At 42.7% G+C, this 21,612-nt stretch overlaps 1 protein-coding gene and 1 long non-coding RNA gene across 12 annotated transcripts in view; one reads left to right on the top strand and one right to left on the bottom strand.

Annotated features, from left to right (window-relative positions):
• The window catches only part of Erc2 (ELKS/RAB6-interacting/CAST family member 2), an 864,340-nt gene that overhangs the window by 83,825 nt on the left and 758,903 nt on the right, over positions 1-21,612 (bottom strand). The window contains exon 20 of one of the 10 annotated variants that reach the window (XR_015044606.1): positions 9,256-9,475. The exons of 8 other annotated variants lie outside the window; for them this stretch is intronic. The gene's annotated coding sequence lies outside the window, so the exon portion shown is untranslated. The remainder of the gene's footprint in view (positions 1-9,255; positions 9,476-21,612) is intronic. One more of the 10 variants, XR_015044607.1, reaches the window with a different exon arrangement.
• LOC110309061 (uncharacterized) lies at positions 9,430-16,469 on the top strand. Of its 2 annotated transcripts, XR_002379649.2 has the most exons (5): positions 9,430-9,492; positions 11,434-11,529; positions 12,458-12,520; positions 13,050-13,174; positions 16,077-16,469. It is a non-coding gene; the product is annotated as an uncharacterized LOC110309061 (long non-coding RNA). The 2 variants fall into 2 exon arrangements; XR_002379650.2 differs by lacking the exon at positions 12,458-12,520.

Genomic DNA, 21,612 nt, shown 5'->3' with positions numbered 1-21,612 from the left:
ACCTTATCAGACTGGGTCACATACTGAGTCCCTGACTCAAAAGACCTAAGGGTTGTGAGTACTCTTAATGGTGGAACTCTTGCCTAGCTCATGAAAGGCCCATAGACCTATTCATGGCATTGCAAACCAAAGAGTATGAACAAGCCTTACATTGGTTTCTGAACCCAGCAGCAGAGCTATTTTGATGGTGACTCTTTTTAAGCATTAGACAATTCCAGAGGGCTATCCCCAAGGGATACTTACAGCCTAACCTTGCTTTCATCTAAGCAAAGACAGCAAAGGTATTCAGTAATGATCTTAAATGCTGTGTTTTAAAGTTGGAAATGTTCTCAATTTTTAGAAGTCACAATACTGTCGATGTACATAGTAGAAAAGCTGCCATACAATGGTTTAGGGCTGACTGTGCTTGTTTCTCTCTTGAGCATGTGTGACTGTGTGTGTGTGTGTATAAGTGTGTGTGTGTGTGTGTGTGTGTGTGAGCCTGTGTATGAGTGTGTGTGTGTTCTAAAGGTCTTCAGTTATTAGGTTAGGAGAAACTGATATAAAAGGCAGACTATATTCTCTTCAAGCCAGAGTCTTTAAACATCAGTGCTGCTGACATTTTGGGCTGGATAATTCTATGAGGAGGTTATCCTCAGTAATGCAAAGTGATTAGCTATGACCTCCCTCCTTTGGATAACAAGAGCACATGCCTGTTTCCCAAACTTTGAATTATGACAAACAAAAATGACACAGAACATTGCTGATTATAATTATGCCAGAGGTAGGTAAAACAGTTCCCAGCTAAAACACCTCTGTTTCAAGGTTTTTCCTAGTTATAGTATTCCTGATAGCATAGTTTATCAAGAGTATCTACACACCATACAAAAAAGCAGGAATCAGTCTAAGCTAGGTAAGTCTCAACTATTATAGTCATCTTCCTATGGGTGACATTTGGTTAGTTTGCAGTAAGGGTGATTTTAAATCTTTTGCTCCTCAGGTCTGAGCTTTATTAGGAGCTATAGGGATGAAGCTGGCCTCACACTGTTCCACCCCTAACCAAGAGCCAACAGCATGACTGCTGGTACACCACGTCCATCGCTGGGACTCAGTTTCCCTGTTGCTGACAATGCTTATATGGGGCACTGATTCAGTTGTAGGTCCAAGATGGAAAATAGAAGAGTATTTCTACCATTCACCACCTATTAAAAAGGCAGTGGTGGAATAAAATCGACTTCCAACCCAAAGTTATCAAAAAAGACGAGGGGCACTTCATACTCATCAAAGATAAAATCTTCCAAGAGGAACTCTCAATTCTGAATATCTATGCTCCAAGTACAAGGGCAGCACATTCATTAAAGGCACTTTAGTAAAGCTCAAAGCACACATTGCACCTCACACAATAATAGTAGACGACTTCAACACACCACTTTCATCAATGGACAGATCATGGAAACAGAAACTGAACAGGGACACAGTGAAACTAACAGAAGTTATAAAACAAATGGATCTAACAGATATCTACAGAACATTTCATCCTAAAACAAAAGGATATACCTTCTTCTTAGCACCTCATGGTACCTTCTTCAAAATTGACCATATAATTGGTCACAATACAGACCTCAACAGATACAAAAATATTGAAATTGTCCCATGCATCTTATCAGATCACCAGGGACTAAGGCTGATCTTCAAAAACAACATAAATAATAGAAAGCCAACATTCATGTGGAAACTGAACAACACTCTTCTCAATGATACCTTGGTCAAAGAAGGAATAAAGAAAGAAATTAAAGACTTTTTAGAGTTTAATGAAAATGAAGCCACAGCATACCCAAACTTATGAGACACAATGAAAGCATTTCTAAGAGGAAAACTCATAACTCTGAGTGCCTCCAAAAAGAAACTGGAGAAAGCACACACTAGCAGCTTGACAACACATCTAAAAGCTCTAGAAAAAAAAGAAAGAAAATTCACCCAAGAGGAGTAGACGGCAGGAAATAATCAAACTCAGGGGCGAAATCAACCAAGTGGAAACAAGAAGAACTATTCAAAGAATCAACCAATCGAGGAGCTGGTTCTTTGAAAATCAACAAGACAGATAAACCCTTAGCCAGACTCACTAGAGGGCACAGGGACAGCATCCTAATTAACAAAATCAGGAATGAAAAGGGAGATATAACAACAGATCCTGAAGAAATCCAAAACACCATCAGATCCTTCTACAAAAGGCTATACTCAAGAAAACTGGAAAACCTGGATGAAATGGACAAATTTCTAGACAGATACCAGGTACCAAAGTCAAATCAGGATCAGGTCAATGATCTAAACAGTCCTATATCCCCTAAAGAAATAGAAGCAGTCATTAATAATCTCCCAGCCAAAAAAAAAAAAAAAAAAAAAAAAAGCCCAGGACCAGATGGGTTTAGTGCAGAGTTCTATCAGACCTTCAAAGAAGATCTAATTCCAGTTCTGCACAAAGTATTCCACAAAATAGAAGGAGAAGGTACCCTACCCAATTCATTCTATGAAGCCACAATTACTCTGATACCTAAACCACAGAAAGACCCAACAAAGATAGAGAACTTCAGACCAATTTCCCTTATGAATATCGATGCAAAAATCCTCAATAAAATTCTCGCTAAGCGAATCCAAGAACACATCAAAACAATCATCCATCCTGACCAAGTAGGTTTCATTCCAGGAATGCAGGGATGGTTTAATATACGGAAATCCATCAACGTAATCCATTATATAAACAAACTCAAAGACAAAAACCACATGATCATCTCCTTAGATGCGGAGAAAGCATTTGAAAAAATCCAACACCCATTTATGATAAAAGTCTTGGAAAGATCAGGAATTCAAGGCCCATACCTAAACATGATAAAAGCAATCTACAGCAAACCAGTAGCCAACATCAAAGTAAATGGTGAGAAGCTGGAAGCAATCCCACTAAAATCAGGGACTAAACAAGACTGTCCACTTCCTCCCTACCTATTTAATATTGTACTTGAAGTCCTAGCCAGAGCAATTTGACAACAAAAGGAGATCAAGGGGATACAAATTGGAAAGGAAGAAGTCAAAATATCACTTTTTGCAGATGATATGATAGTATATATAAATGACCCTAAAAATTCCACCAGAGAACTCTTAAACCTGATAAACAGCTTCAGTGAAGTAGCTGGATATAAAATTAACTCAAAGAAGTCCATGGCTTTTCTCTACACAAAGAATAAACAGGCTGAGAGAAAAATTAGTGAAACAACTCCCTTTTCAATAGTCACAAATAATATAAAATACCTTGGCATGACTCTAACTAAGGAAGTGAAAGATCTGTATGATAAAAACTTCAAGTCTCTGAAGAAAGAAATTAAAGAAGATCTCAGAAAATGGAAAGATCTCCCATGCTTATGGATGGGCAGAATCAATATAGTAAAAATGGCAATCTCGCCAAAAGCAATCTACAGATTGAATGCAATCCCCATCAAAATTCCAACTCAATTCTTCAACGAATTAGAAAGGGCAATCTGCAAATTCATCTGGAATAACAAAAAACCTAGGATAGCAAAAACTCTCCTCAAGGATCAAAGAACCTCTGGTGGAATCACCATGCCTGACCTAAAGCTGTACTACAGAGCAATAGTGATAAAAACTGCATGGTACTGGTATAGCGACAGACAAGTAGACCAATGGAATAGAATTGAAGATCCAGAAATGAACCCACACACCTATGGTCACTTGATATTTGACAAGGGAACTAAAACCATCCAGTGGAAAAAAGACAGCATTTTCAACAAATGGTGCTGGCACAACTGGTGGTTATCATGTAGAAGAATGTGAATTGATCCATTCCTATCTGCTTGTACTAAGGTCAAATCTAAGTGGATCAAGGAACTCCACATAAAATCAGAGACAGTGAAACTTATAGAGGAGAAAGTGGGAAAAGTCTTGAAGATATGGGCACAGGGGAAAAAAATCCTGAATAGAACAGCAATGGCTTATGCTGTAAGATTGAGTATTGACAAATGGGACCTCATAAAATTGCAAAGCTTCTATAAGACAAAAGACACCATCAATAAGACAAAAAGGCTACCAACAGATTGGGAAAAGATCTTTACCTATCCTAAATCAGATAGGGGACTAATATCCAATATATATAAAGAACTCGAGAAGGTGGACTCCAGAAAATCAAATAGCCCCATTAAAAAATGGGACTCGGAGCTAAACAAAGAATTCTCACCTGAGGAATACTGAATGGCTGAGAAGCACCTGAAAAAAATGTTCAGCATCCTTAATCATCAGGGAAATGTAAATCAAAACAACCCGGAGATTCCACCTCACACCAGTCAGAATGGCTAAGATCAAAAATTCAGGTGACAGCAGATGTGGCGAGGATGTGGAGAAAAAGGAACACTCCTCCATTTTTGGTGGAATTGCAAGCTTGTACAACCTCTCTGGAAATCAGTCTGGTGGTTCCTCAGAAAATTGGACATAGTACTACCAGAGGATCCAGCAATATCTCTCCTGGGCATATATCCAGAAGATGTTCCAACCTGTAAGAAGGATACATGCTCAATTATGTTCATAGCAGCCTTATTTGTAATAGACAGAAGCAGGAAAGAACCCAGATGCACCTCAACAGAGGAATGTATACAGAAAATGTGGTACATTTATACAATGGAGTACTACTCAGCTATTAAAACGAATGAATTTATGAAATTCCTCGGCAAATGGATGGACCTGGAAGGCATCATCCTGAGTGAGGTAACCCAATCACAAAAGGACTCACATGATATGTACTCACTGATAAATCGATATTATCCCAGAAACTTAGACTACCCAAGATACAAGATACAATCTGCAAAACACATGAAACTCAAGAAGAACGAAGACCAAAGTGTGGATACTTTGTCCCTTCTTAGAATTGGGAACAAATCACCCATGGAAGGAGTTACAGAGACAAATTTTGGAGCTGAGACAAAAGGATGGACCATCTAGAGACTGCCATACCCAGGAATCCATCCCATAATCAGTCCCCAAATGCTGACACCATTGCACACACTAGCAAGATTTTGCTGAAAGGACCCTGATATATCTGTCTTTTGCGAAGCTATGCCTGGGCCTAGCAAACACAGAAGTGGATGCTCACAGTCAGCTATTGGATGGATCACAGGGAGGAGCTAGAGAAAGTACCCAAGGAGCTAAAGGGGTCTGCAACCCTATAGGTGGAACAACAATATGAACTAACCAGTACCTCCCAGAGCTTGTGTCTCTAGCTGCATATGTATCAGAAGATGACCCAGTCGACCATCAGTGGAAAGAGAGGCCCATTGGACTTTCAAACTTTATATGCCTCAGTACAGGGGAATGCCAGGGCCACAAAGTGGGGGTTGGGGGCGGGAAGTGGGGGGAGGGTTTTGGGGACTTTTGGGGTAACTTTGAAAATGCAAATGAAGAAAATACCTAATTAATAAAAAATGTTTAAAAAAAAGGCAGTGGTGGGACCACAGCCAGTATTAAAAGCAGTGACCAGCTAAATCAGTAGAAAATATTGAAGAAGGGGTCATCAGTGACAGCAGTTGTAAATTTGTAAATTTATTCTAGAAGATGGAGATGTAATCTAGCTCTCCTAGATGATGAATGGATACAGGAATTAGATACCAAGAACCAGAAGATAAGAGATGCTCCAGCAGACAAGGCCCAAACTGAGCAAAGCAGAGATAAGTGCATGTAGATGGGAAACACATGGGCCTAGGGAATACTAGGCATATGGAAAAGAGACAAGCACTAGAAATAACTTGGCATAAAGCAATAAAGAAAAACATTCATAAGGATCTACTAAGGAAATAACAGGTGGCTTTGAGAAATACAGATTCTGGTCTTTGGGGAACAGCAGGCCTGGAAGTGCTACTCGTCACATAGAAGGCTATGCTAGCATCTGTTCCCGCTACCCATTAGAGTTCAGCTTTCACCTGACATGATTTGGGTTCATTTCACTTGGCTACTGAAGTGCAATAGTTTGACTGAGTGTCCGTCCATAGGCTCACCTATATGAACATTCTGTTTCTAGCTGGTGGTACTGTTTAGGGAAGGTACAGTCTCATTGGAGGAAGTATGTCACTGGGGCTGGGCTTTGAGATCAAAAGCCTCATACTACTTCCAGTTCTCTTTTGGCTTTGGGCTTGCATTATAAGATGTCAGCTCTCAGCTCCTTGTTCCTGCTGCCATGCCTGCCATGTGCTGATACGCCTTCCTGCCATGACTGACTCCTATTCATTTGGAGCTATCAGCTAAAATAAACTCTTCCTTCTATAAGTTGTCCTGGACACTGTCTTATCACAGCAACAGAAAAGCAACCACTATATAGAGAAAGCTGCTCAGGATCAGCCTGAGTTCTCAGACAATAGAGTCATGGCATGTCTGCTTTACCCATATGGGATTACAACTCAGAGGAATGGACTGGCTTTACTTGAGCAGTAGTGAGCCTCTCCCCCACCTCTATTGAGGATGGTAGATCTTAAGGTATTTAAGAGACTCTCTTCACCATCCCAGGGAGGGAATTCTGGGGGTACTCAAAGCAAAACTTTCCCTAAGACCATGGCTCATTCTCTTTCTTTGCAGCTTAAACTGATTCTTTGGTCTTTTGTAGAAGATCACAAATAAGGAGAGACCAGATGAGCACATGATGTGCAAAACCAGGGATGCTACACTCATAGGGCAATAGCCTGTTACTATGGATACATAGCAGAGACGACACCCAAACCCATGGTTCTTATTCTCAGATCCCAAAGGAAGGTCTAGAGCTTCAAGAGCCACAATTCAATTTCAAGCTTGAAGTCCAATCTGCTTTTAAAAGGCAAGTCAAATGTTAGGTTTTCTCCTTTAAAAAGAATCCTGAGTTGTGATATTTTTACATCCTATAAAAACCCAACTGTCTCTTTAATTCCCAAAGTCCATGCTCCCTTAATGCTGTGAGGATCCACATTCATAGGTTTTTAAGAAGCAAATTCTAAGCAGATGTGTTGGTCATCATTTTTACTGAAATTAATTTAAATGTCAAGAATCCTTCATCAGCTCCATCCATGTGACAGTGTGGCACAATGTCAAAGTGAGATCTGCCCATTTACTCAGTTCCTACCACCCCTACTTAGCCAACACACTCATGAGATACACATGAAGCCAATAAAACTCACAAGACTAAGGACTACACTATGCTTCCTATGTTCTTAATGACTTGAAAATTAGCCTCAATGAGGCTAATAAAGCCAACCTTCATACCATCCTATTAGTGCGTCTGTCTATCTCTATATTTGTGTATGAATGTATCAACCCATGGAGACAAAGGGATTGGGCATGCTCTACTTCATGAAAACGAGGTAAAGGCCATTGCTAGTGCTTTCCTATTCTCTAATTCCCTCCTCCCTTCTATGCCACTGCTGCTGTACCACACATAGACAAGTGCTTCAGGGGCTCATGAAGAAGGCTGAGATGATACTGAGAGCATTGGTATGAGAAACAGATGGAAGGGAGGTGGCAGAGCACGTCAGGCCCTGAAGAACAAGCAAACCTTTATACTCATGATAAGAACAAAAGGAAACCACCTAGAGGGGTTTAGGGAATGAGCCCATGATATAATTTACATGATGTGAAGATTGCTCTGCTTATCTGACTGATGAATGTATGCCCTTGATGGATATCAAGTTCTTGGGGAATAGGACTTGGTTATGTCCCTTCAATGTCCTTACAACACACACTGGTAGAACCAATGGCTTTGAGAGTGTTGTGTACATCTGAGCACCAAAGACACCTCCAAATTCAGGTTGCTGGGCCCCAGAGAGTTCCAGAACCACTAGATTCAGGTGAGTCTGAAGATTTATGTATCTGAGGCATTCCCATGTGATAAAAGGACACAGACTGATGGTCCAAGGCATTTCATCGTGTCAAATCTATTGAATCTATTGGCCAGTGGAGGGACGTGAATACTGTGTAAGACAGAACAGTGGAGCTAAGCAGTGGTTTGGGTGTGACCTAGAACAGTAACAACTGACTCTAGCTATTCCTCTTCTTTTCTAAATTATTCTCTGTCAAATTCTATGAGGGTAACAGCAAAGGAGCTAACATGCCCCACTCAGAAGCATTCTGAAGGAAACATCATAGTGATGAGAGGAGACAAGACACTTTGGAGACTGCACTGCCTAGTTTCAGTATATACTAAATGCCATTTATATATGTTTGCAAAGGCATGTGATTTGCATGTGTAGGCGTTATTAACTGACATCAATCTAGAGGGGGTATCAGTTGCTGATCCATCCCTTGGTACTAGTCCATAACTAACGGTCAAGTTAAACTTTCCTGAGACCTCCGGGAAAAAAGACCATCACAGCCCATGCTATTTGACTCAAAGTGCATGATGTTTGTGCCATACACAAACTAGCCAACAAAGTAGATCGCCAATGGTTTTCCTAGAAGGACCATTGAGACTCCAAACTCGGGGATTTATCTCACTAGGAAACACACTCTCAAGCGTGCAAAGTAAATGAGACTTTGACCATGAGGACATTAAAGAAACATAGCCAAGTACTCCAGGGAAAAGTCGGGTGCAGCCTCTGAAACCACCCAAGAAACCACAGCCAAGGACCTGCAGCCTTTGTGGCTTTACTCTCTTCTGTACGGTGGAGCTGTGGGTCCCACATGTAAAGGATAGATCTACCCAGAAATTGGTATTGTAGGCCAGTCAAAAATGAGCATTTGACACTCAGGGACAGTTTGGAGTTTAGGGGTTCAGTAGTCTGAGGCTCAAAGTATCATGGGTTCATGTTTTGTTTTTCTTTTCCCAAGGAAGAAGCTGGTTACACATGTTTCAGGCTTGGGCAAGGCTGCATTTAAACCAAGAGGGGTGTTCTTGAGTGAAATTACATCTACTTAATAGGAACTCAGGAGCTCTCTGTAGTGATGTCACTTGGGATGGGGGATGAAAGGTTGAAACAAAAAGGGTCTTGGCGAGAAAATAGTCAATGTAGCACCAGGAAGTGACTACCCCTGCCCCTCCCCCATCCACATAGCCAGATGCAGAAATGGTATGCAGCTTGGATCCACAGTCCAGGCTGGTGGGAATTTTGAACAGTCTGACTATGAATTAAATACAAAAATAGAGTATAATCCCTATACTTCAGCCAAAAAAAAAAAAAAGAAAGTACAAATCAGTCCCCAAATCCAAAGACATTACTCCCTCTCTCTTAATCCCGGTACTCCACATTAATCACAGTTACCCACCTCCAAAAGGGTAAAAGTGAACACTGGACCCGCTCCGATGTCACAATGCCACCGGATCCTCCCTGCTGTCTCCCTCCTCCTCTTCTTCTTTACAGACAGGTAAAGTTGGATCTCTTGAAGGAACTGGGGGCTCCCACTCTAGGCAAAGGTTGGACAGGTGATCAATGTACAGCATGAGATTTGGCTGTGCCTACACGTGCCTCCGACAGAGCTGGATCATCTAGGGCAATGAAAATTGTAAGCAACAAGAGAGCAGTATTAACAGCTTGGGCTGGGAACCAGCAGGCAGCACACACAACTCCCCAGGACACCCAACAAGCATCCTTCCTCTCACTTCTTCACTCCACACACTCAAGCACTGTGCCAGCCTCTGGGTGGAAAGAGGGGTGTGGGATACACACAGGGGCCCTGCCCTAGTGGGGCTTCTGGGGTACTGGGGAGATTGCAGGACAATAGAGTTGAGAACCTATAGCACAAAGGCAGCCAGTCCAGAAACAAGAGAGGTGTGTAAATAGTCTGGGGAGCTTTCCCATCCCAGAAATAACATTTTATATCAGACCCGAAACTTAAAAGGATTGGGGTGGCTCAGCATGAGCATTGCTCCTGAGATGAACAAAAGTCAGGGAAGCAAGGGCCAGAAACACCTTTCTTCTCCTTCATTCTCCATCCCATAAGTCTACATCAATCTGGAGCACCCAGATTTGGCATCTGCTACCCTCACACTGAGATGCTCCCCATTAGCCAGTTACATTTCTACCTCTGGTAGGATCTCACCAAAGGAAATGTCTTAGGAAGTTACTGTTTCTATAAGAGGTGAGAAGAAACCCGTGGAATGGAGTCTGTTATAAAGCTCACCTAAAGGAGTAAGCTTCATTTGAGGTTGTTGAGTTTAAAGGTCTGACTCAAAAGCACTGAGGGTCCCATCCCTTTGGCTCTCCTACTGTGCACACTCTTCCTCCCAAGTCATTTCATGCCTCCTAACCTTGATGCTAACCTTGGTGTTTCTCATCTCTATAAGCTCATCACTGGCGTAATACCTCCCACATGCCTTTAGGCAATTAAAAGAAACCAGAGAGCTGATGAAGCCAGTGTTGTCAGTTTGTTCCCATATTGGGGAACAAACTAAACCAAACCAAAAGAAAAGCTTGAATGCTGCCCTATGGTTCTAGCTGCTATGGTTGCTCTAGGGTTCTAGCTGCTTGTGCCTTATGAAAGAAACCATTGTAAGGTGTCGTTTAAGAAAAGGCAGCTAGCCCATGGCCACCAATCGAGAAGCAAATAGCCCAAAGCGGCTTGCCTTTCTGTTCTAATATTATCATAAAATACAGGGCTCGCAAACATCCCTGATTGAACCCAGGAAGAAACAAAACCCTCACTTCTAAGAAGGGGAGCAGGCAGCTACTTTAGAGACAAAGAAAGGATGTCTTTTTAACCTATGACAACACAAATTTGTTTAGGTTTGCCCTCCACTAAGTAAGTAAGCAATTAGGTTTTTTCCAATAAAAATATCCCTGTGCATGTGCAAACACCAGGGGCAATCATATAATTACCCTGCCCAATCAGATTCAATTGCTGACAGTTGAGTCCCCACTGCTCATTAACTTCAGATCGCAAGGAGGTCTTACGGAAGCTCTTGCCATTCCCTTACAAAGGCTCCTATACACAGGCGCAGAGCTGGCACTACCTCACGCACGATAATCACCCCTAAGCCACCAGTGCCAAGGCAAGCCCACTCCAGCTTTCCTCTAGAAAAAAAGAAAAAGCAAAGGACTTTGAAGACCCACAGGTTTAAACGCCCTGGCTTCATCTGGGGGGAGCTCACTGCTAAATATAAGAGTAACCTTTCACCCCCACACTTTAAGTGGCATAATTACATAATTAAAACCAATTATGTCATTTAACAGAGACGTTTTCAAGTCAATTACCGCAATCACTGACCTCAGAAGATTTCCCACACTGACCTGTGACAATGGAGATTGCGATAAATTTAGACACGGGCTTCCGAAAGACGGCTGGCACAGCTGTTTGGGTGGGTTGGAGCCAGTGCAGATACTTCTAAACTGCAGAGACTGGATGGAATTGGTTTGTTCTAATGTCACAATCACTATGTGTATTGGCACAGTCCTTCCAATAGTCTAAGATAGTAGGTAATTGATTTTTTTTATCCCTCCATAACAGGAGCTTCTATGTGTGGCTGAGAAGGGAGGTGAAGAGGCTCATAACAATGTCTGAGTTAGGCAGCCAGCTGACTCCAGTGCTGGGGAGAGACCTATGGTAAGTCTTTTGAGCTGGAAACTCCATATTTTCTAGCAGCAAGGACCGTGAATGTGTGTATGTGTGTGTGCGCGAGTGTTTTAAGCTCTATTTATTATTCTAGGCACCATATTCTTTCCTTTTAACTGTCTCACCCCAACTACCCTCTGCAGGCACACATCTACCAGATGTTTCATTCCAGCTCAGGGCTATGACATACCTAGGTCACAGTGACAGCCCCATTGTCTCTTAGCATTCTCTAGCCTCAGCACATGATTCCAAGCTGATGGAACCCATGGAGCCGTTGCTGAGGGTCTTGGAAAGGAGTCTCACTCTTATTCACTGTACTTGCATGTGGGAAGAAGAAAGCACTGGTGCTCAGTCGTCATCCTTGCCCCAGTAAGAGAATGAGAAAATGGAGACCAAAGACAGAAGAACTTGGCTCTATAAAACAGCTGCCGTGAATCCATCTATGCAGACAGCACATTTAAAAAACCGGCCAGTTCTAAAATACAGGAGAGGAAAGATGAGAGCTATCAGGACCTACAGCTTGGACACAGTTGTGAATAAGGATAAGGACAGATTTAACGCAGCATGGCTATGGGCAACAATCTTGCCCCCACTCCTCGCAACACAGTTAAATGCAGCCAGTTTCTTAGTTATTTAAAGAACATACCATTTTATGGGCAGGAAGAAAGACTTTAATCTGCAAAATGATTTTTATCACAAACTAAACATCCTTGTAACTTTGTGGTCCTCTGCTTTTGTCAAAGTTGTCTCATCTTAGAGTTAAGGCAGCTGTTGGAGCTGAGAAGACCTCCCTAGACTTGCACTTTGCCCAGCTCGGCGGTACCCCTGTTCTCTCTAATGCCTGGATCCATACGGGATGTAAGATCTCAGGACACTGAATTCATTAAAAGTGCAGCATTTTCTTCCTCTTTTATTTCAGACCTTGAAGAAAAGCAAGATGAGCAAAAATTCCTTAAATGTCAGAGTATCAACTTAATATTATGTAAGTTTAGGACAAGACCATTCTGTGCTGTGAGGATTACTTGTGTACACTGCATCCCTAGCTACCCACCAGATGCTGGCATCTCGAATTTCTCAGCTTGTGGCAACTGGAAATATTAGTAAACAGGGCCAAATGCTCAAGGATGGGGGCCAGGACTAGTTGTGAGCCACTTCTTTAATGCAACACTTGGGGAATGACCAGGACATACTCCCTGCATCTTTGAGAACTTTGGTGGCTTGAAGTGCTGTGGTCTCAGTGAGAGGTAAAAGACACTTTCTTTAGTACTTTAGAGAAACCATGTTGAATAGCACTGGAGTGAGGTAACTGAAACACACACACACACACACACACACTCACACACACACACACACACACACACACACACTCACACACACCACACACACACACACACACACACACCACACACACTCACACACACACACACTCACACACACACACACCCCAAAAACCAACAAAACAAAACAAAACAAAACAAAAACCGAGGTAGTCATAGTGTTATCTATTACAGGCACGGAACCCTGAAGACTTGCTGAGTCACTCAGAACCAGAACAGAGGGAGGGAAAGCCTTTCTAGCAGGAATTGTATTGCCTAAACACAGAGAGGAACAGAAACAAAGGCCAGGCCTCTGTAAGGTAAGCTACAGAATTGAGCATTTGGCTTCTTCTCCAGGAAAGAAAACAGAACTTTAAGATTATTGCTGTGTTCCTTACACTTTCGGTTTGGCTGAAAACATGAAATTGGGGTGGGCTTTCCAGAAAGGCTCCCTTCAACAAAGACCTAAAAGTCATCCTCTTTATAGAAAAAAAAAAAAAAAAAAAGCCAAATGTGGCTGACACCTCGCTTATTTGGACACATGTGGGAGAAGACATTTAAAAGCATCAAAAGTGATGGTTACATGGGATTTTTTTTTCTTCCCTAAGCATAGCACCCGGTTGAGTTGTAAGTGATTAAGAGTAGACTGGTCAAAGTGTCTCCCTCACAAATGGTCGGAGTGAGGAAATAAGGCAGGATTCACAGAGTTGACACATCTGTGGCTACACAGGGAAGGAGATCCTTGAGTCAGCTTGGCCTCCCCTCAGTGAGGACAGCTGATGAGCTTCCTGTTCAGCAGGAAGGCAGCCTAGTGAGGGTCCCCCGATGGTTCTTGCTTCTGGGCACAGATTGCTGTGTATCTCAGGGTCCTGAGCTCTGATCTAATGAGTGGAAAGAACCATGTTAGTATATATGTGAAGACTGGGCCTTGTTGGGGCTTCCTAGGATGAAAACAGTTGGGTCTAGCTAGACATTGCCCAAGGTGAAAAGCTCTAAGGGACTTTAGTCCCAGAAGGGACGTCTCAGCCCCCTCCTGATTCTCAGGAGGCCTCGGCTCCAGCTATCACCTTGCTCAGTTATCTCACTCTTCTGGTTCCTCATTGTCCAACTCCCCCTTCCCCCTCACTGATGGCTACAAAATCTGATTATACAAAGAGACATGTCTCAAGTGGACAAAGAACATGAATAAATGGGTCTCTGAAGGCCTTGGTGCCTCTCTTATTGCCCTCCCACCCACCTTTCACTAAATCACATTTGGAATACGCAGAGAAACAGAGAAGAGCTTAGCTTGAGGTTTTAGCCCAGGAGTTCTCAGCCTATGGCTCTCGACCCCTGACAGGGGTCGCATATCAGATGTCCTGCATAGCAGATATTTACAGTGCAGCAGCAAAATTACAGATAACATGGTAGTGAAGTGATCTTATGGTTGTGGTGTCATCACAACCTGAGGGATTAAAGTGTCACAGTGTGAGGAAGGTTGAGAACCACTGTTCCAGCAAAAGCCACAGGGCTTCTCCTAAGTCCCATAAGCAACAGTTGCTTTCAGAGGCTGGTGGTTAACCCTAAAGGAACTCGGCCTCGCACGCTTAGCGTTTAACAGGCACTGTGGTGTTCTTATAGACCAGTGTGTCCACCCTTCACGGGCCCTCTGCTCTTGTCAGCAGTGCATTTATTTATTTATATTTTACTTTTACTTTTTATGTGTAGGAGTGTTTGGCCTACAGGTATGTATGTATACCACGTGCGTGCCTGAGGAGAATAGAAGAGGGTGTTCAGACCCCTTCAAACTGGAGTTACAGCTGCTATTAGTCCCCATGTGGACACTGGGAACAGAACCACAAGTCTTCTGCAAACAGAACATGCTTGCTCTCCAGACCCCAAGAAAAATATGCATATAGTGGTAGTCAAGAACCCATATTTTTCCTTCCTGAGGACTGATAAAAAATTATTTGTTGTTCATCTGAAATTCAGATATAACCAGCTAACCCATACCTTGAGGTTTTTGGTTTTTTAAAATTATTGTCATATTCTATGGTGGCAGACATTTTCAGTGTAACTTAAGGCCTGGGTATACTAGAGAATGGCTCTAATACCTGCCCCCCCCCCATAATTTGTTAAATCGGGTAAATCCTAATCTAAGACCAAAGCAGAGTTAAGTCAAGAAATGATTGTTCAGAAGGAATGGAGCATTATAAAGAAACCCGAGTTACTTCAATAGATTTGAATCATCTTGGCTCTAAAATGGTCAGACCCTGGCTCTGGTTAGACTTCAGCTTCAGAGATAACTTAAGGAATTCACAAACCAATTGCTGTTTTACAGACAAGCCTGGGTCCTCAGGCACTCAGCGGATTAGATGCTACATTTGCCTTGAAAGGTTAAAGTGGATGTAATTGTTAACCTTGCAACTCACAATCAGAATTGGAAAGGGGGCTTTTAGGGACACAGATTATAGGGAAATCATTCTTGACCCTTTTGGGGGTCATTCAACATTTTTGAGAACATTTGGTAAAAGCTGTGGAACTTCTCCATAGAAAAGTTCTTATACACAATTTCCAGGCTTTTGCAGAGTATCTTTTCTTGAGGCATAGAGGTCTTCCATAAAGTCTATGATTCAGGAGCCATATCAGGGTCTAGGAGACTTGAGTCTCCTAGACCCTGGGGACAAGAATCCTTAAGTTTTCTGCCTTGGTATTCCTCTCCCAGGTTTGGGTGGGAAGGGAAGAGGCTGGTTTACTAAGACACTGTAAAGCAGAAAGCCAAGGCTGATGCTAAGGTCTATCTATCAGTAGAGCAACAGAGCAGCTCTCTGGGCTCCTCAGACTCTGGCTTCATTGTTGCGGAATGAATAGGCCAGCCTGACTGTTTGCACAGGTCATGTCCTTCCGACCCAGCAACCAGGTTTCTGGGAAGGGCTCTCTTGGGTTCTGGAGCACTGCCCAAGATTCTGTATTTGAAAAAAAAAAAAAAAAAAAAAAAGAAGCTTTAAAGCACTGGCTATGTGGTGACCGAAGTCAACAAAGCACCCTTAGTTCTAAATCATCTGATTATCTGATCCTGGATTCTGCAGCACAGAGGTCAGGAAACAGTTTGGGAAAATCTGGGACATTTTTTTTTGAGTCTAAGAGAAAACATTTGGCAGGGACAGAAGAGAATGGCATCCCAGCCCAACCACTTGCCCATTCACCATTTCTTCTTGCCTGCTGTTCCCCTTTCCTTCTCAGGACAAGCTGCCTACTGCCCCAAAGTGCCCGCTGCTCCTCCAACAACACACCAAACGTTGTCTTTCAGTTTTATGAAGCTGCCTTTCCCTGGATAACCAAGAGATTCAACACAGACTGCTGTATTAGTTAATAGCCAAGGGCAGGTGTGCCCAGCTCTGAGCCTCCTACAGATTAAGCCTTGGTAGTTTTTAAGCAGAAGAAAGCTGGGGGCATGGTGGCAGTTAATTGTCATACGCAACTTTACCCACATAGCCAATGTATTGACGAGATCAATCATACAGCCTATGATTGAAGCCAAACAAGAAACAATGTTTGTCTTACTCCTTATTATTTTTTTTTCTCAAAAACAATCTTCTGCCTTGAGGAAGTCTTTAATGTCCACTAACATGAACCATAAACTGAATTTGAATGTTTATTGATACTCACTGACATCTAAGAAGATGTAGTGTGTTCATGGTTATCGCCTCAAAGGAAAATAGAGGGCTTGGTTTTGGGGGTTTTATCTTTATCTGTCCTTGGTTCCTGAAACAGCATGAGAACCGCACACCCTCTGTTCTTGCTTGTCAAAGGATACCAGCGGCCTGCTGGGAAGAGCATGCTGGCAAGTAATGCTTCCACACTTTGTGTTAAGATTTGAGGAGAAAAAGAGAGAGAGAGAGAGAGAGAGAGAGAGCTCGTGTAAATTACAGACAAAGTTGACAAATTTCACGGCTTAGTCATGGTTAACATATCGGATTTCATGGTTTGACAGAGATTAACAAGGAAATCATATTAGAGTTACAAGTATTAGTCGATTCTTAGGTATTTGGTAAAGAAACTCCATGTTCTCTGAGCTCTCATTGTCCATTCAGTACCCACCCCCTTTTGTCTTTCCTGCCATAGACGCCTACCCCCTGCCAGGCCAGAGGTAGCAAATGGGATCTCCCAAGTTCCTGAGTTACCCATAGTCAAGGCAGGGGCCAGCCTGTACTTAGCAGAACCCGAGGGGGAGCTCTCAGCCTCCGTAGAGTAAAGCAAAGTTTAGCATTTGCAACCCAGTTCATAGAACAGTAGGGATTAAAAGGCAGCCTACTTCTGCGGAGTGCATATAAGTCTACCTAAGTGTATGTACTAGGGAGGGAGATGAAGTGTCACTTTTTTGAACTATGGTATTTGAGTTGAAAAGTACGTTTTCCTATCTTTATGAGGCCATTCAGTTGAAGCCTTGCTGTTAGAAGTTGCATACAGGCATGGACTTCAAAAAGCCTGCTGCCTGCCTGCCATTTGGCCTCAGGGTTCTGCATATCCTCTTTCTGCTAAAAGGTCTGCTTGCCTGTCAGCTTTGCATAAAAGATGCCAATTTGTCAGCCATTTGCTTGCCTTCTCTCTCTCTCTCTCGGAGCCTAAGGAGAAATTCTCTACACCTCCAGTCCTCAACACGGCTGTCCCACTAGCCGCAAGAAATCCATTCTCTCTCTGTCTCAGACCCGTTTCCTTCCCAGGCTGTCCTCCTGGGTCTTATAGGATGTCCTTAATCAGAACCACATTACTCAGCCAGAGGAAGTCCCCCAGCAGAGGCTGGCAAGACTCAATGGCAAATTAGTTTCAGAACGTGGAGGGTCACATTGGGAATAAAAGGCGCGGTTATCTATTGTGTTTTCTTTAGCTGAGAGAATGGAGGCAGAGTGCCAACTCTGAAGAAACCCGGGTTTGAATAAGGAGTGGCTGCTTAGGAGACGAGTACCATTAATTGTGAGCACAGCCCTCAGCCGTGGAAAAACTGCAGACTTTATGTTCTAGGTATCTTGGACAGCAGTAAAGACTTTCTCTCTAAGCAAGCAGGGCTTCTATACTTTGGTAGTACCCCACATGGGGAAGATTAAATAGAGCTAAGTTTTCTTTTTTTCTTTTTCCATTGTAATTATCACATGATTGTGTGTTCACACACACACACACACACACACTACATCTGTGTGTCGGATAAACACATTTAAATAATAGCAGCTGCCACTGATTGTAAGTTCTTTGCACATTCAGTTTCTCAAGTCAGTCCTTATTTTACAAAGGCTGAAATTGACTGAACCCACAAAGTTAGACAGAGAACCCAAGATCAAACACAAAAGTACCTGACTCAAACGTGTGTGTGTGGGGGGGGGGTAGGGTGGGGGGAGGATTTGTTTTATTTTATCCTTCTTTTTCTTTTAGGTGTGTGTGTGTGTGTATGAGAGAGAGAGAGAGAGAGAGAGAGAGAGAGAGAGAGACAGAGACAGAGACAGAGACAGAGACAGAGACAGAGAGACAGAGAGACAGACAGAGACAGAGAGAGACAGAGAGGGTTTCTCTGTGTGCTGTGTGTACATGCTTGTTAGGCTGTGTGAGTACACATGGAGACCAGAGGTCGACATGGAATGTCTTCAACTGTTTTTCTCCTCTGTAGTTTTATAAATTTTATATTGTGTTTGTATGTATGAGACTGTGATCACGTGTCTGCCATCATGAAGGTGTGGAAGTCAGAGGACAATCTGTTCTTCTACCATGTAGGTTCCTAGAATTGAACCCAGGCCATCAAGCTTGGTGGCAAGTGTTAAGCAGGTGTGTAAGCTTTAGTTGAATGCAAGGCCTTCCTCACAGGAATGTAGGGAGGCTACAGGCTATGGGCATGAGGGAAGAGGGAGAAGGGAGTTGTATAGAATGCCAAGATTCCTTTCATGAATTTTTCCAAGTCCAGCTTGGCTAGAGAGAAGATGGAGAGGACCAGAGGGCAGGGGTGTGAATGTAAATCTATCCCCCAACCCAAACTGCTGGCAATCCTCTATCTTGAATGTGTGTTTACTCCAGGAGGGGCATTCCAGGTTGCCTCCACCTTCACTAACACCTTGGGGCAGTGAACAATTAGAATGAACGTTTTTCATCAAATGCCCCTCCATAAAACCATTTCCCAGGAAATGGAACACAGCATGGAGCCAGCTGACTGCATTTTCCACCAACAATGAGCCTTGTGGAGAACAGGTACTATATTTAAATGATTTTCCTCCTGCTTTCCACCAAGTCTGTCTTTCAAGGAGACCTACATTGCTGTGCTGAGGCTCCCTCCCCTCTGGCCATCAGGATTGGAATAGGGAATAGGCCCTGTCTCTTCAACACCCATGTGTAAAACACCAATAAACAAACCAGCAAAGACCTACAGGCCTAATTGCCTTTTAACTCCACCAAGATGATAAACTCCCAGAGCAAGAAGGAAAGACTCCCAGGGATTTAACAAGTTTATCTGCAGGCCACTTGAACGTTTTCTGTCTGCCTACACTTCAGTGAGTTCACTAATAAAAGGAAAAAGGGCCTGAGCCTCAAACCCTTCAATGACTAAGAAATCACAGATTTAAAACGTATGGCCAGCAAAAAACCAACCCATTAGCCAAGTGTTACTTTAGGTGTTTGTAAAGGCTGAAGTGAGGATAGCAGGCACCGCTCATTCCCAGCCCTGGCCACTTCCCTTCAGAGAATTGCTTGCAAAACAACCCAAGTCTCCTCACACAGGACCTGCAAAACCTTTACGTTTAAGTCAAAGGACTGTAGTGACAGGGGAGAGCAGAAACCCACACTGGTGATGGGGAAGTGTCCCCAACATCTTCTTAACTTCTACAAGGGCATCTCTCCTTGAAAGGATTTCTTAGTTTTACTTAATGAGTGTTTCTGGTCTTTTACAACATACCATTCAGAAAACTAACTAACTAACTAACTAGCTAGCTAGCTAACTAACTAATAAATTCCAAGCATTCAGAACTTACGGAAGTAAAACTGAAAAAGTAAAATCAAACAGAACTAAAACACTTTCAAGTAAGTAGGAAGACTGGAGACAGGACGTAGGGGCGTGGCCTCCCCAGGAAGCTGGTTCACAATGGTTAGTTACCTTTTATGAATGTGAAATTTCACTTTGTGAGTTTCTAAAGAAATGATAGGGTAGATAGAGGCTGAGCATAAGGAGCTTGAGGAGTAACAGGTAGCATTTTAACAAGTACCCTGTTTGTCCTTTAGGACTGGAGAGAGAATGTAAATTACTTTGGAGGCACACACTGGATGTAAATAGGCAAACAAAAAAGAGCAGTTATAAAAACCTCCAAAATATGATTTCATTCTTTTTCATCAGTCTAGATATAGAAAACTAAAAACAAACAAACAAACAAACAAACAAAACCCCCAAATAACAACAACAACAACAAAACCCAACTATTTCCCTGAAATGTATTTCTATGGGTAGATTTAAGGGATTTGACTTTCTTAAACAGAGACTTGAATTAATTGGTAATCTGGTTAAATTTCTCAGTGCTGGGCTAAGCAAGCCCTCTGCCACTGAACTTTTAAGTTATTTAATATTTCTTATTTTACATGTATTGATTTGTGTGTATGTATGGCATGAAGGGGGGAAACACGTACCCGGAGGCCAGAGGACAGCTTGGGGGAGTTGACTCTTTCTGACTAATATATTAGTAAGTCGAAATGATCATACAAGTACACCTTTCCTTGCTAAGCCATCTTCCCAGCTCCAACTATTTGAAAATGTAAATAATAAATCTATATCATGTCTGCATAGTTTTATGTTCACTTGAAACATGCTATAGTCATTGGGAGGAGAGAACCTCAGTTGAGAACATGCCTCTGTAAGAACAAGCTGTAGGCAAGCCTGTAGATCATTTTCTTAGTGATTGATGTGCTCAACCCATAGTAGGTGCTGCCACCCCAGGGCTGGTGGTCCTGATTCTATATGAAAGCAGGCTGAGCAAACCATGGGGGAGCAAGCCAGTAAGCAGCACCCTTCCATGGCCTCTGTTCCTGTCTCTAGGTTCCTACCCTGTGCGAGTTCCTGCCCTGACTTCCCTCAATGATAAATTACGACGTGGAAATGCAAACAAAATAAACCTTTTCATTCCTAAATTGCTTTTGGTCATGGTGTTTCATCAGGTGTGACCCTAAGACATATTGTCTTGAGAAATTAGTTAAGAAACTGAAGCTGATGAGTAAATAAAACAACAAAAAACCCTTCTCCTTTCTACACCAACACCAAAGAGAGCCATGTCAGAGATGTCAGGGGACAACCTTGCTTCTTTTCTTCTGAGTGACACAGACATGGACACACGTGATGACATATGGCTTTAGTTGGACCATAATCTCCAGTGAAATGAGAGCTCAATGGAGATAGTAGCCATAGGCTCAGCTCTTAGCAGTGACCTCCTTGGGTAGCCCCTGTTTCTCCTGATCCTTCCATCAGGGGACAAATACCCTGCCTGAGCTCCTCTACCACACCGGCCTGCTCCATTTACTCAAGCTGGAGTAGCCCTGGAGCAGGGAGATTGCCAAGTGAAAAACCTGGACTGCTATTTTTCTATTAAAATCTTGTCCATGTTTTTCCTATTGGAACCTGGAAACAGGACAAATTCTGAAGGGATCCAAAGGAATTTCTTTAGAAAAGAATTCTGTTAACACCAAAAGCTCCCTGAGTGCCACACAAAGCAAATGCTAGACTTCATTAGGCTGAAATGTGTAAGCAGAGTTCAAACCCAAA

This window comes from Mus caroli, unplaced genomic scaffold, assembly GCF_978045245.1.
Source record: "Mus caroli unplaced genomic scaffold, Mus_caroli_1 scaffold_12, whole genome shotgun sequence".
Classification (NCBI taxonomy): Eukaryota; Metazoa; Chordata; class Mammalia; order Rodentia; family Muridae; genus Mus; species Mus caroli.
The sequence above is the reverse complement of the archived record's forward strand: the minus strand, read 5'-3'. Positions and strand labels throughout refer to the sequence as shown.